The 12,979-nt window shown below is 41.7% G+C and overlaps 1 protein-coding gene across 5 annotated transcripts in view; it reads right to left on the bottom strand.

Moving 5' to 3' along the window:
* Positions 1-12,979, bottom strand: part of bsna (bassoon presynaptic cytomatrix protein a) — a 127,429-nt gene that overhangs the window by 109,454 nt on the left and 4,996 nt on the right. The window lies entirely within an intron of this gene.

The following is a 12,979-nucleotide window of genomic DNA, read 5'->3' as shown; positions in this document are numbered from 1 at the left end:
GCAGGGGTTAAGATATGTACAGGTCGATTTAATATAGAATCCTACGACTAGCAATTTACACTAAGTATTATGAAGTAGGTTAGGAAATACAGGGGATTTAGTGTCATTTCATTTGTAACTTGTAACCTGAGTTGAGATACCAATCAAACAATTTCCTGAAGTCATGAATATTTGCCACAACTGGTCCCTAGGCCTTTACAGCTGCAAAACACTACAGCAAAAAATTTGTTGGAAGCTCTGCCATGACAAGAAAAAAATGCATGAACACACCATATGCGATCATTCCCAGGAAAATCCCAGCAGTACAAGCAGCACCTTGTATTGTACAGCTTAACACCACAGATGCTGAGAGCTCTGCATTCCTGGATGTGCTGCTGTAACATAATGCTGGTTAAAACACTGTCCTCATCAACGCTGTTTTATTTTCATTATTTTGCCACAGCGTGTGCCTGAGCCCATGTGAGTCAGCTTGGGTGTCAGTGTGATGTCATCTGTGAAACAGAGCAGCATTCTATTACTGCCGACTCCAGTCAGTGCCTCATGCTGACAGAACCTGTCAGAGGGAGAAAAACAGCTCTCCACTGAAAACACATTTTGTGACCTCTGACCTCTGACCTCTGGGGTAGACAACATGGGGGTACTTGAATATCTTATTACCAAGCATTGTGTTAAGCTCCTGTATAATTTAAGCACTTGCATCTACTAAAAGGATATTTGCATACTTGTTTTACAAAAGTCTTATGCTGGGTTGTTGTTTATTGTGTTGCGATATTTGTTAAAATTGCAGCTGCCGTCCTCGACAGGTTTTTCTTAAGAGAGAAAATGTGTTTGGGTAACTACACGCCTGCCTCTACTTTTAAAAGGGCTTGCAAAATACATATTCAAGATCTGTATGCAATACCGATAACAAAACTAATGGGAAATATGAATTATACAGTGGATTCTATAATACATCTTACAGATTATGAGCGAACTGAAGTTTTTGAAAGAAATCACAAAACTCAATAGTATCGTATTAATGGCAAGATCTGTCATCTGTATTTTTTGAGAACTGGTAGTTATGAATGTTGACATCATAATTTAAAATAACTTTATAATTTGCATTATTTTTTATGAACTTGTGAAGTGCATTTACATTAACTCATTTGGCAGACACTCACTTCCAGGGTGACATACAAAGTAAGATAGAAAAGTACATGTACTGTAATTAGGCCACATGAACAACAGCACAGATCCAGAATAATTGCTACAACAATATGGCTTGTAGCCATCAGCACAGTAATGACTAACAACTGTCAACAAAATAATTAGGCATCATAGGCTAATATGCATCAACTGAATAATCACTCATTTATATCACTACCAAAGACATCATGCATGGACCCACATAGTGTATTCAAATGATAAATTCAACTGACTTGTGTTGTCTGATAAAGTTTTAAAAAGTTATCAAATGCACAATCATTCCACATCAGTTTTCCTTCATCTGTTCTCCTTGCATTTCAAAGACAGGAGCAGTACTATACTGCCAGCCAGCAAGAACAGCAGGCAAGACTTTACCCAATGATCTTCATAAGGATGGATTCTGAAATTGTCTCTGTAGTTTTTATCTGTAGTCTAATTGTTGCAAGAATACCCACACTGAGTGATGTTATCTTGCAGTTTCACCTGCTGTTGCCCCTCTTCCAAACCTGATAAAAAACAAGTAATAGTTTGCCCAGCAATATCACCTCCTGCTTTTTTAAACACCAAAGTCTGAAAACTCAGAGCACTGTTGGGGCTCTACGTTCCTGAAAGATCACATCTACCATCAACATCATTAGTGTCATTATCACCTGCCAGATCATGCACAGGATTAGCCAGTGCAACCAAAGATAATACCCCTTACATGGCATCCTTTCGGCTTAGTGTGGGAATGGCACTGTATAGCACAAGTCCAAACAATAACATCGTTAGCCTCCATGTATATAGCCTACAGTATAAATTCAGAAAGAGCTCCTTGTTTCCTATCAACAAGAAAATGCCTGCTGTTAACCACAACCACTCCACACCATGCCTTTTCCCTTTTACATTATTAACTGAGCAGCATACAACAGCACAGCAATTTACCTTGTGTTTACATTATTTATTTCTTCCCATTTTCTTTCATTCTACTCTCACTGCCTAACCCTGCACCTTTAATAACTAATGATTACAAAAGCACATCCATGGTCACAGGGGCTCTGATCTTCAGGGAGTTCCTCCTGCCTCGCAGCTCCTAGTTAGCCGCACCACAGCACTCAGCATCTTTCACTGTGTCCTTCTGATGTGTCTAACTCATTAGTCCTACAATAGAAAAACTCTGCCATACAGTAGCGGCCTGTGGGCTGCCCACATTTACAGTGTCTGACAGGAGGAATGAGAATATAAGAACATGCCTCTGTTTAATGCTTTTCCCCCCATTTTCTTGAAATACCCAGTACATTACACTCAACCCTTCACACAAACGCTATATTTGAAGCGCTGAAGTGAGCCGAATACACCTAGACACAGGCCAGCAGCTATTTTTCACACTGCAAGTCCCACAGCGCACCACAGCCTCGCCGATTGGAGGATGGTAGGGATACATGCTGACATCACAGAGGGACTTCACAGGCATTTTGTGATTCATTAGAGGGCACCACAACTGAAAGACAAGGGAACCCTGTCCACATGCCCATCACTTCCCCTGGCGAAATGAAACCTCTTTGTTCCACAGCTGTAGGCTCCTGGTTAGTGTCAGCTAATGACATAGCTGGGATCAAACCTGCCATGTCTGATTGGAACTTTAACTGACCGAGCTACTTGCAAGCCCACATAAGAACATTTCAGTGATAAGAATGGGCCATTCAAACATTAAAAATAGATGTGTGAGTGTGTATGTGTGTATGTGGAGGGAGGTGTCTGTGTGTATGTGGAGGGAGGTGTCTGTGTCTGTGTGTATGTGTGTGAGTTTACTTCCATGACCTTACTGCCTGTAAGGTCTCCTTACAGGAGAACTGTACAATTTATACACTAGCATTTTTGTTTTTCTTTCATACTGTTTTAGAGCTGAGGAAAAAAAAAACAATTTTTTCCACACAGGGTGAGTGTTGGGGAAAACGCATCTTTTCAGATGACGCTGTGCCGGGTAATGGCATGGCGAAGTATGGGTGAGGGGGTGGAGTGTGAAAAATGAAGACATGCAGAGGACTGTTGGAGAAGCAGGGGATGCTGGGGAGGAGAGCACACCTGCCTTGACGGATCAATGAAAGGGCAGGACTGGAAGGACAAGTGTTTGAGCTAGATGAAAGAGGAGGGCTAAAGGGATCAAAGTCTGGCAGGATTTCAATGGCTGTCATCTGGTCACTGCTTCACGTGTTGAACACCGTGAGATTTGGAAAGGCACTAACACTCGAAGAAACTGCCGTAATACATGCATATTTTATAGAGGCCCTATGTGCCCCAGCCAAAACAATCCCTTGGGGTATAATTGTAACCAGAGTATTCACATTTTTGTTGCCTCTAGTAGCTTAAAAACACATTAGAATCAATTTGTTTACTGCTAATACCCAAACAAATTCCAAAAAAGTAAATACTATAGTTTTTCCCTAACGAGCTGTAGCTTTTCAAAGCATCCCTTTTTTCCTTCCTTGAGTGCTTAAAGAAAATCTATAGCATATATTACATTTTTAAAGTAATTTGTGGTCAATGGCCAGAAAGTCATTTCTCCAGGGGGCTCTTTGTCAGTCACCCAGTAAAATCAAATATTAAAGCACCTAGGAGTCAAAGGTTACCCTCAACTTTTTAAACGATTTTTCTTTTAATCTGCTTCTCTGCTCCTTTCACAGTTCAAGAGACTGGCACTGGAAATGGGGCAGTGCTCTAAGACACTCTAAGCAGGAAGTTATACACACTGAGCATACAATTTCATCTGCACGGGCTAACAGCTGCAACTAGCAAAAAGAACCATTTGAAAGCACAGAGATTTTTAGGAGTCATGGAAATGTAACATTTTTATGAGGGAATGGTTTGCCATTTAATGTATACAGTTGAAATGCAAATGAAGGTAGGATGTCAAATGGACTTTGCTTCAGTTGGATGAAATAAATGTAGAAATAGAAAAAATACATAAAGTATAAGTGGGGCTTAAAAGCTAAAAGCTTCTATGACATACTGTAGGTAATATATTGTTGTTCCAAAGAAACATGCAGGTGAGAGGAAGGTGTAACCTAACCTAAATTGCAAAGATTTCTGATTGGTTCAACATATTAGGATAAGACTAGAAAGAGCACAGATGGTATATAATTACACCGTACGATTTGTGTGCTTCGCGGAGAAGCGCTCAAATGGATCAAGCCTTTCAGCACCACTAAATTCGAGATTAATTCAGCTATTACTGGAGTCCGGTGTGGGCAGCACGAGTCATTGTAGGGTGCAGAAAGCAAGATGCCTCCTGTGCTGGCGGTAATAAAGGAGGCTGTCACTCACATGGGGCCTCGCCTTCACAATAACACAGGAGTCTCATAATTACTGGATGAGGGGAAACACACTTTTAAAGCATCGTTTCCTTGTGCATTCTTTGTGCAGTCCGTGCATTCTCAAAGGGTCCTTCATCGGCGCCCATTTATAGCCCTCGTTTTCCTCTCATCATGCCAGTGGATGAAGGAACTAGCTTTCGTCGTTAAAGCAGCTCTGGTTGTTCTCCGCGAATATCAATGGAGAAGAGATGTGCCTATTCCCTGTTGAGCCTTTTTCACCTGTCATGTGCAGAAACCTTCTCTCTACATTTCCAAAGTTTAGATTTCAAGCCTTTCAATGCTCACTTGAATGTATAGTTCAACAAGTTGTATGCAAATTTAGTTTTGATATTTACTTAGCAAAGCACCCATTTTCCTTGTTACCTCCAGATCCTTCTTAACTTCCATGTCCCACATTTTCACTCAGCGCATTTTATGACATAGGAATCCAGGGCTGCCAAGGAGTGCATGTCTTTGTTGCATTATAGCCCTTCAACACTATATCTCATATTTAGGCTTCTCCTTAGCAAAATGCTGGCTTTAAAACTGTGACAGTCCTGCCTTTGCATTTTCCCTGCAGATATTAACTCTGTATAACCAGAATTATTCCTAGACACATGGTTCAGTTTGGGTGTTCTGCTTCAATTAGACAACACACAAAAAGCCATGGAGGTAGGCAAGGAAGCAGCACTAGAGAAGATTGAACCATTTAGTGTATAACACATAAGGACATGAGACACTAAGCTTCTTTATATGAAGCTCCTTGTGTTGACTTTGGTTAGAAATGCAACACAGATTAATTAATTCTGCGGTGCATTAATGTTTCCATCACAACATGGCATCAGACTTACACAGGTGCCTTAATTACCAGGGCATAAAGAGATGAATTACTTAAGTGTTAGTCATTTAGGAATAATGTCTATGGCACTGGAAAATTAACACTGGACTTTTTTTGCAACAGACCACAGTCAACTTCAGGAGTCACAAAATAATTTTTCAAGGATGGAGGATACCAAAGCAAGCTATCCATAATGAAGGCATGGCAGAGGATGCAGACAGAAACCACATGCTGCTAGCACAGAAAGGCTTTAAATGAAAGTCATCCTCGAAACCTCTGGGGGCAAGTGTTTTTAACATGGATATCCAATACATTTCACGCGGTGACAACGTGCTTGATGGATCTCCTCCTCTAGCCAGCATTTTTATTTTCTCAAGGTAAACAAACTCCAGGGTTGCGGGTGATCCATGACCAGCCTCAACGTACTATCTGGCCATGGCATTCACAGCGTCTCTCATGTGAGCCTTCGCACCACGTCTGAGGTATTGCAGTTGATAAAAATCTTTAATAAAATATTACTTACTGGTGCCCTGAAAGCAAGAGAAAAAGGGTGACATTAAATAAGTTACCATAAAAAACACCAAGATGCATCACAATGTGGATGCCTACAGCAAGAGTAAGACCGGTGATGGGAGGCAGAGCCTTTCACATTGGTCTTTGACTATAATTGATATCTTCTGGCCACAGTAGCACTTAGTTTGAACGTGCTGCTCTGCAGCCTACTCAGTTTTACTGCTTACTATATTGCAGTCTGTTCTTCCCAATACATAGACAACCGTGTGGCTGCCACTCACGCCTGCTTTCTGGGCTGTGGCAGACACACATGAAAGGACCCTTCTGCGCGATGAGATTGTGTTTTCTAACCTTCAAAGAGCCTTTGTCAGCAGCCAAGCCGAGTTTCATATTTCTTAGTTTTCTGCCTAGTTTCTCGTAAACATGCATGCAAGGACACAAGGGACACATTTTTTCTTTCCAAATGAAAAATCATAGATGAATGCAAATGGGAATATATGCAAAGAAATAATGTTAGCTTGTCAAAGAATTCCAGGCGCCCGTGGACCTTCGATCATCCATTCAGTCTAGGGAAATCTGTTCATTTGTGATTTCATTTGTATGTTGTAGTCCACGTATATACATTGTTACCCACATATACAGTTTGCGTAATGGTATGTCCATCTCTTTCTGTCTATATCAGTCCATGCTGAATTGCCTGTGATCATGATCACCACCTTGGGTTCAGTCTCAGATACCTTGGTCTCAGTTCTAAGGTATTGTGAACCACAGTGCACATATGGGTTAGCTGACAACAACCAGCAGCAAACAATGTCCTTGCAACAATCTGTGATTTTGCACCAGCATCAACACCTTGTCATAGTGTTACAGCAGAACCATGAGAATGTTGTGGCAAAGAACTGACCCGAAGATCTGCACAAAGCTTTTGAACAGGTCTGTTGCAATTGCCTGATCCATGCAAGGGGTTCCAATGAAGAAGAATAAATCTGTAGGAATCAGTTTCCCCAACTGAAGCCCTCACTCCCATTGTGGTGCCATGTACTGCAAAGTGAGTTCTGCTACCATTCTAGTGTGCATTCCCAGAGGGGAGCGGCACGTCACAGAGTGAACTCTGTGACAGCACTATAAGAGTGACCTTGCATTAACACGTTGTTCCTCTAAGTAGCTCCTGCTCCCCTTACAGTGTCGGACACAAGAGAGCTACTGCGATCTTTGTGTTTTGACAACACCTGACCCTTCTGTTCTCATCTTAATGGCATGCTTGATCTGTGCCAGCAGCGAAAACCATGCTGGTATCGTGACAGATGAGCCCTCCTTTGTTAAAAGCCAACACTCTGGTTTCAAACACCCTCACACCCGCTTCTACTCTTTCATGAAAGCTGTCTTTCACACAAACACAGACGAGCAAGTATATATACACACAGTAGACACACAAACACTTCCTTGCACATCCTGTCTCTCTCAAATACTCACACCCACAGACTGCCAGGCACACCTGACGTATTATATCACCTCTCCCCCTCTTTCACATGCGCATACATACACACACACACACACACACACACACACAGCATGCACATACACCCTCATATTCACATGCTTGCTCTTATTCACACACTTTGTCTCACTCACACTTGCTTTCTTCCAATTAAGTTCAGCCACATCTGTTACCTCAATAGAAATCTTCCTGTCGCTAAAGACTTTTCCACACCGGCTCATCACCCCAGCCTCTCAGAGAACAGCCACTCTGCTCTGCTTAGAGCAGAGGGCACTGCTATCAGTGTTTTGGTGTGAAGCAAGCCATGAGATCTGGATGAAACACACACTCATGCAAGTGCGTACCCACCCACACACACACACACATACATGCGCCAGGAAACAATTCCAAACACTTGGGCAACTAGTAATTCGTCTCATTTGATGGATGATTGACAGGTGTGAAGACCAATTTCATTTTCCCGGTGAAATATTGGTAAACAAGCGTAGAATGTAATTTATGGTAATGAATACGCATTCCGCTTTCACGCCTCCTCATATGCACCGTTTCAGTTTGTGCCCACGGTGAAACATCCACCCTGATAAATGGAGGGTTCCAAACTGATAGAAGGAAAAAAAAAACGCTTCATAGCATTCAAATGACAAAGGCCCGTGTGAAAAATTAACCTGCTTTGCATGCCGTTCCATACTTAAGTGCCTGAGAAAACTATCTTTTAAGCTGCCATTTTCCCTCGGTGGCAGCTGGCATGTCAATAAGCCCTGCTGATGGAGAGGCCTTTTTACATCTTCCACCTCCTTCAGTTACCATCCGCCTGAGCCCTCCAGGACCGGCAGCAGGAAGAGGAGCTGACCGCTCAGCCGATGCTGAATTCAGGCTTCCATCTGAGACTGAAGAGAGAGAGAGACACGTTGTAAAAAATAAACGTCCTGCTATTTCTCTTCTCTCTGGAGGGGCGCCCTGCTGCAATGACGTGCTCCTTTGCTTTGCGGCTGATTCAATCTTCCCTCGTCCATCCTTTCCCCATCTGGTACCATTCATGCGGTTTGTACCTCCAAGACAGGGTAAATGCACAGTCTGCTTTCTCTCTAGTGCCCACATCTACAAAATATGTTTAGGCTTTTTTCCCAGAGAGTTTTTGGTCATTCTGACATTTTAGCCAATTACAGTTGCTTTCTCTGGTGATTGCTGCAGGAAGACCGGCCAATACATTTGCCTCCCCAGTTAATTGCTTTGCCTCGTTTCTAAACTCTGATTATAATTGGAAAGAAATACACTCAGTAAATCTTCTGGGGGAAAATTTGTTCCTACTTCCTTGGTTCTGTTTTTTAAGAAAAAAAAAAGTTATCGTTGAAATCTGCCTGAAGAAATAAATAAGAACACATGAGAAAAGAATTAAATATATAAAGCCCAGGTAATTATTTTTTTCCATCCGCCAACAAAGTCTCCCTGGACTATTTTGAATATTCTGCTCAGGATTGCTCTGTGTCTTCTGGACCATGTTAGTGTTTGCTTGATAGTAAGAGGATTTAAATGAATTTAATTTTTTCCTCACAAAGTCACTAACATAAATAAACTCAATTTCTGGAAACAAAGTGGTTACATGACGTCCAATGCAGAGACTCTGCATTAGTGACAGGGTTTTTTTTTCCTTCCCAGAAGCACTGTGCAGAGGATACACGAATAGCAATTTCTGAGGATGAAAGCTGAAACATCAGGAATTCAACAAGCTCTTTCATACCCGCGCAATTGCCTGTCGTTCATAAACTCATTTAAGCACTACAGGATCCTGGTTGTGAAGGAGATTGTCTCTCTGGAATATTAAGCCACGTGTTCTCAGTCTGAGCAGAGTCCCATAAAATGGGGTCTTAAATCTAAAATCTTAAAAACAGAGGCTTCCGTTGCTAAATAAGGAGGAATGTAAGACGGCACGGAGCATTGTTAACAAGGTCTTTCATCAGTAAGCCAGATCTTGCCAGGAGCTTTCCTGCCTCATAAACTCAGCTTTCATTCCATGAAACAAATGCGAGCATGACTCCCTCGCCATAATTGCATTTTCACCTGCTTGCTCATTCTCTGCATTGTCAGAGGGAGCGTGTAAATGGTCTACTAGGCCTAAACTTTTTACCCCTACTTTCGGTTTTCTCATACAGTAAATTTACTTACATGCAGTTGGCATTTTGTGAGGGGAACAAATTGGAAAACCAACATTCTAGTTTTTTTTTTTCAACTAATAATGACTGATATGTGGCTCTGAGAAACGTAGGTGCCATATTTATGCGTTTCCGTGTTGCAAAAGCCAACAAATCCAGCACAGATTACTATTATGTCACACTGAAAATAATGAATTCATTGTGCCTGATTATTCCTGAGGAGCTACACAAAGATTGTAATTACGTCTGTTTGATATGAATGATTAGGAATTGTAATTCTCAGTGCCACACGGTAGATGGGAGTCAACATCTGTAGCACACTCAGTCTAGAGGCTGGCTCACAGAATGCAGTACATGAGCTGCACAAACCAGCCCCCCCCCCCCCCCCCCCCCCCAATGACAAAGCTGTCACCCAGGAGCGTGTTTTTCCATTACAAATACATGGTGAAAAATGATGTTGCTGTGCTATTCTCGTGGTGTCAGTGCTGGGTGTCGACTGAACTGCTCTCTGCAGCAGTTATATTCATGCAATGCTCAGCCAACATCCACACAACATGATGGGTGGCTTGGTGCTGGTAAAGGTCTTGTCTGGCACTTTGCATCATGAAGGGGGATGGCAGCAGCTACAATTAAAGCCGCAGTGCATTTGCTTTCCTTTGTGGGAAGGAATGTCAGCACTGCTGTCACAATCACGTATGAATATACAGTCTAACAAAGTCACTCAGACTACCTGAAGTCCTTCCTGCTGAATTTAAACTCCTGATATGTGTGTCATGTGTTATGTCCATGCATTTGCAGTGTTGAAGACTGGTGGAGGTGAACCAGAAGACAGTTTTTTGAATAAAACAAATTCCTATGTTATGCTTTAGGCTGTATAATCTGTCAGCCAGCTGCTACTTTGTACTGTTATCTCAAAATGTGCTGCTTGTCACAAAGCTTCAAAACACACTAAAGAAGTCTACATGGGGCTTCCGAGTGGCTCAGTCGGTAAAAGCACTCGTTCCGAGTGTAGAATGAGCGCTACGGCCTAGTAAGATAAGTAAGGGCATGTGTTTGTCCACGCTCTCCCGGATAGACAGTCAGCGTTGTGCAATGGGACCGAACATTGATGATGACAAATTGGACATTCCAGAATTCGGGGAATTGGCCATTCCAAATTGGGGAGAAATGGTGGGAAAAAAGACGTCTACATTATTTCATCTATTTAATGCACTATGAAATGCTGAGACATAATCGGATAAGCTAAGATAAACCTTTTTTTTTAGAATTCCTCATTTTACAAATACAGTATCATAGTGTATAGTTATGTACAGTACATAAAAAACTGATTCAATCTCTTCTTAAAACCAACAAAACTCCCTCAAAGATTGAAGCATGAAAAAAGAATGTCTGTCCTTTTGCACTTCCGTGCCTACTTGTGACACATTCTGTCTTGATCCTCTGTGGCAGGGGTACAGTTATAATGGTAGGGAGGGAGACACTGTGGAGTAATGTGTGGGAGGAACAGAGGATCAGACTAGCTACTGTGGAGCCAATCATTTGGGGTTATTTTACTCATTCACACACACCACTGCCTTTCAATGGACGTTAAGGGTAACATGTGATAATTCCCTCAGCCCATCCGCGCTGCATTTTACTGGGAAAGAACAGTTCTGCCCTCAGGCTGGCCCTGGTTCAGTGCAGGTTGCATTTGGAGCCGGTCTCCTGCCCAATGAGTGCGGCCAGTCCGCCAAGCCATATCCACTACACCCAGTCAAATGCTATGTGCGAGCTGGCCCCAGGTGGGACAAAATCACCTGGTGTGCTGGAAGATTACATCCAAAACATAAGGCAGACACAAGACTTTTAACCACAACCATCAGAGACTGTGAACTATGCTCCAGAGTATATCTAGAAACCATGTTTCAATTCTAAGATAAATAACTGAATGAGTTATTGCTGACAAAAGTTACACAAATTGTCATTAAAAATGGCTGTATTTTGTGTGAACAGGGGTCAACAAAAAGGAATCACAGTTCTAAAACACACTTCTAGAACATACACATAAAGTAGGAAAGTGAGATAAATGAGTCACAGAAGTTATGCACAAGTTAGAAAACATTTTTCTGGCTTGAGTGAGTCTAATCATGCAATGTGTGATAATTAGTGTAAAAACCATGCTTTGTTATCATGCTGGGCATGGCAATGGACCAACACCTTCAACAGCAAAAGTGCAGAGATCTGCAAACCTTGCCTTATAAGAGTACAAAATATGAGTTGAGTAAATTAATGCATTAAAAGGTATTGATATCTGTGACTAACCAATCTGGCAACCAAAATAGATATTGTTTATCAAATGAAGGAAAGTGTTTCATGTACATTTACATACAGACAATAAATGTACTAAATCATGAGCCAGATCAAACAATGGTGTGAAATACTGTGCTACATGAAAGACTACACAGGGCATGGCTGAGACTGGCTAGGCACTGAGATGCATGAAAAGCAATTTGTCCATTTGTATACATGTGAAATCCACAATAAAATGTCTAAAATGTGAGATATTATAAAAGTAAATGTTATGAAAAACTATTGGGGAAGGGGAAAAGAAAGATGAAAACTAAAAGGATGAAGTTTTAGGTTTTACATTATAACTTGACTGATGATTGGATGCATGTTTATTTGATCCACATTGTACCAGCAAGGGTAATTGTACATGGCTTAAAAATTGATTATTACACTGTATGTCTAGCCTTTTCCATATCCACATTGCTCGTTGACACATCTGGGTATCTACTAAATTTGAACACACAACATTCTGGTCAAGAGCCCAGTTTCCCATTTGCCTTACTGAACACTTCTACCCTTTTTGTTCGGAAACATTGGCATCAATGTGGCTGAATTGTATATGCAATTTGCCCGAGGCCAGGGGAAGCTTCTAAAAAGAAAGCCATATTCAAAGGCGTCCACTGGGTATAGCGCAGAGAGTAATGTGTTACTCTTGACTCTGTGGGGCTGAACACCTGGCATCTTCCAAAACACCATCCAGTAAGCGGGCATCTGCTGCTTCTATATCTGGCTCATTTTTTAATATTCTTGTAGCCCGTTGCTTAGCGTGTGCCAGTTATTTCATGCTATGTTTAATAAGGAGATTAATTCATAAATGGAGCAGTTGGGAAAGAGACGATAAAAGCCACCAGACCAAATGGGTGGAAAGTTACGAAGTTATAAATAGAATTAACATTTCCTCAAGAATTCATTATTTCAGTCAGATCACAGTCTGTTTGGGAAGGTGTGGGGCTGGGGTGTGTGTGTGTGTGGGGGGGGTTCTTGTTTCTCTGCATTTACTAGAGCTTGTGAAAAATGCATACTGTGCCACAAGCATTTTGAGCAGCAACTTCAGAGTGCCACATAATTACAGGCAGTGGGAATAATGGGATACTGGAGGACTTGTAACTCTCTTTGAGGTGGCTTCAGCTTTGCC

This window comes from Megalops cyprinoides, chromosome 7 (assembly GCF_013368585.1).
Source record: "Megalops cyprinoides isolate fMegCyp1 chromosome 7, fMegCyp1.pri, whole genome shotgun sequence".
Lineage (NCBI taxonomy): Eukaryota > Metazoa > Chordata > Actinopteri > Elopiformes > Megalopidae > Megalops > Megalops cyprinoides.
This window is presented reverse-complemented; position numbering and strand designations above follow the sequence as displayed.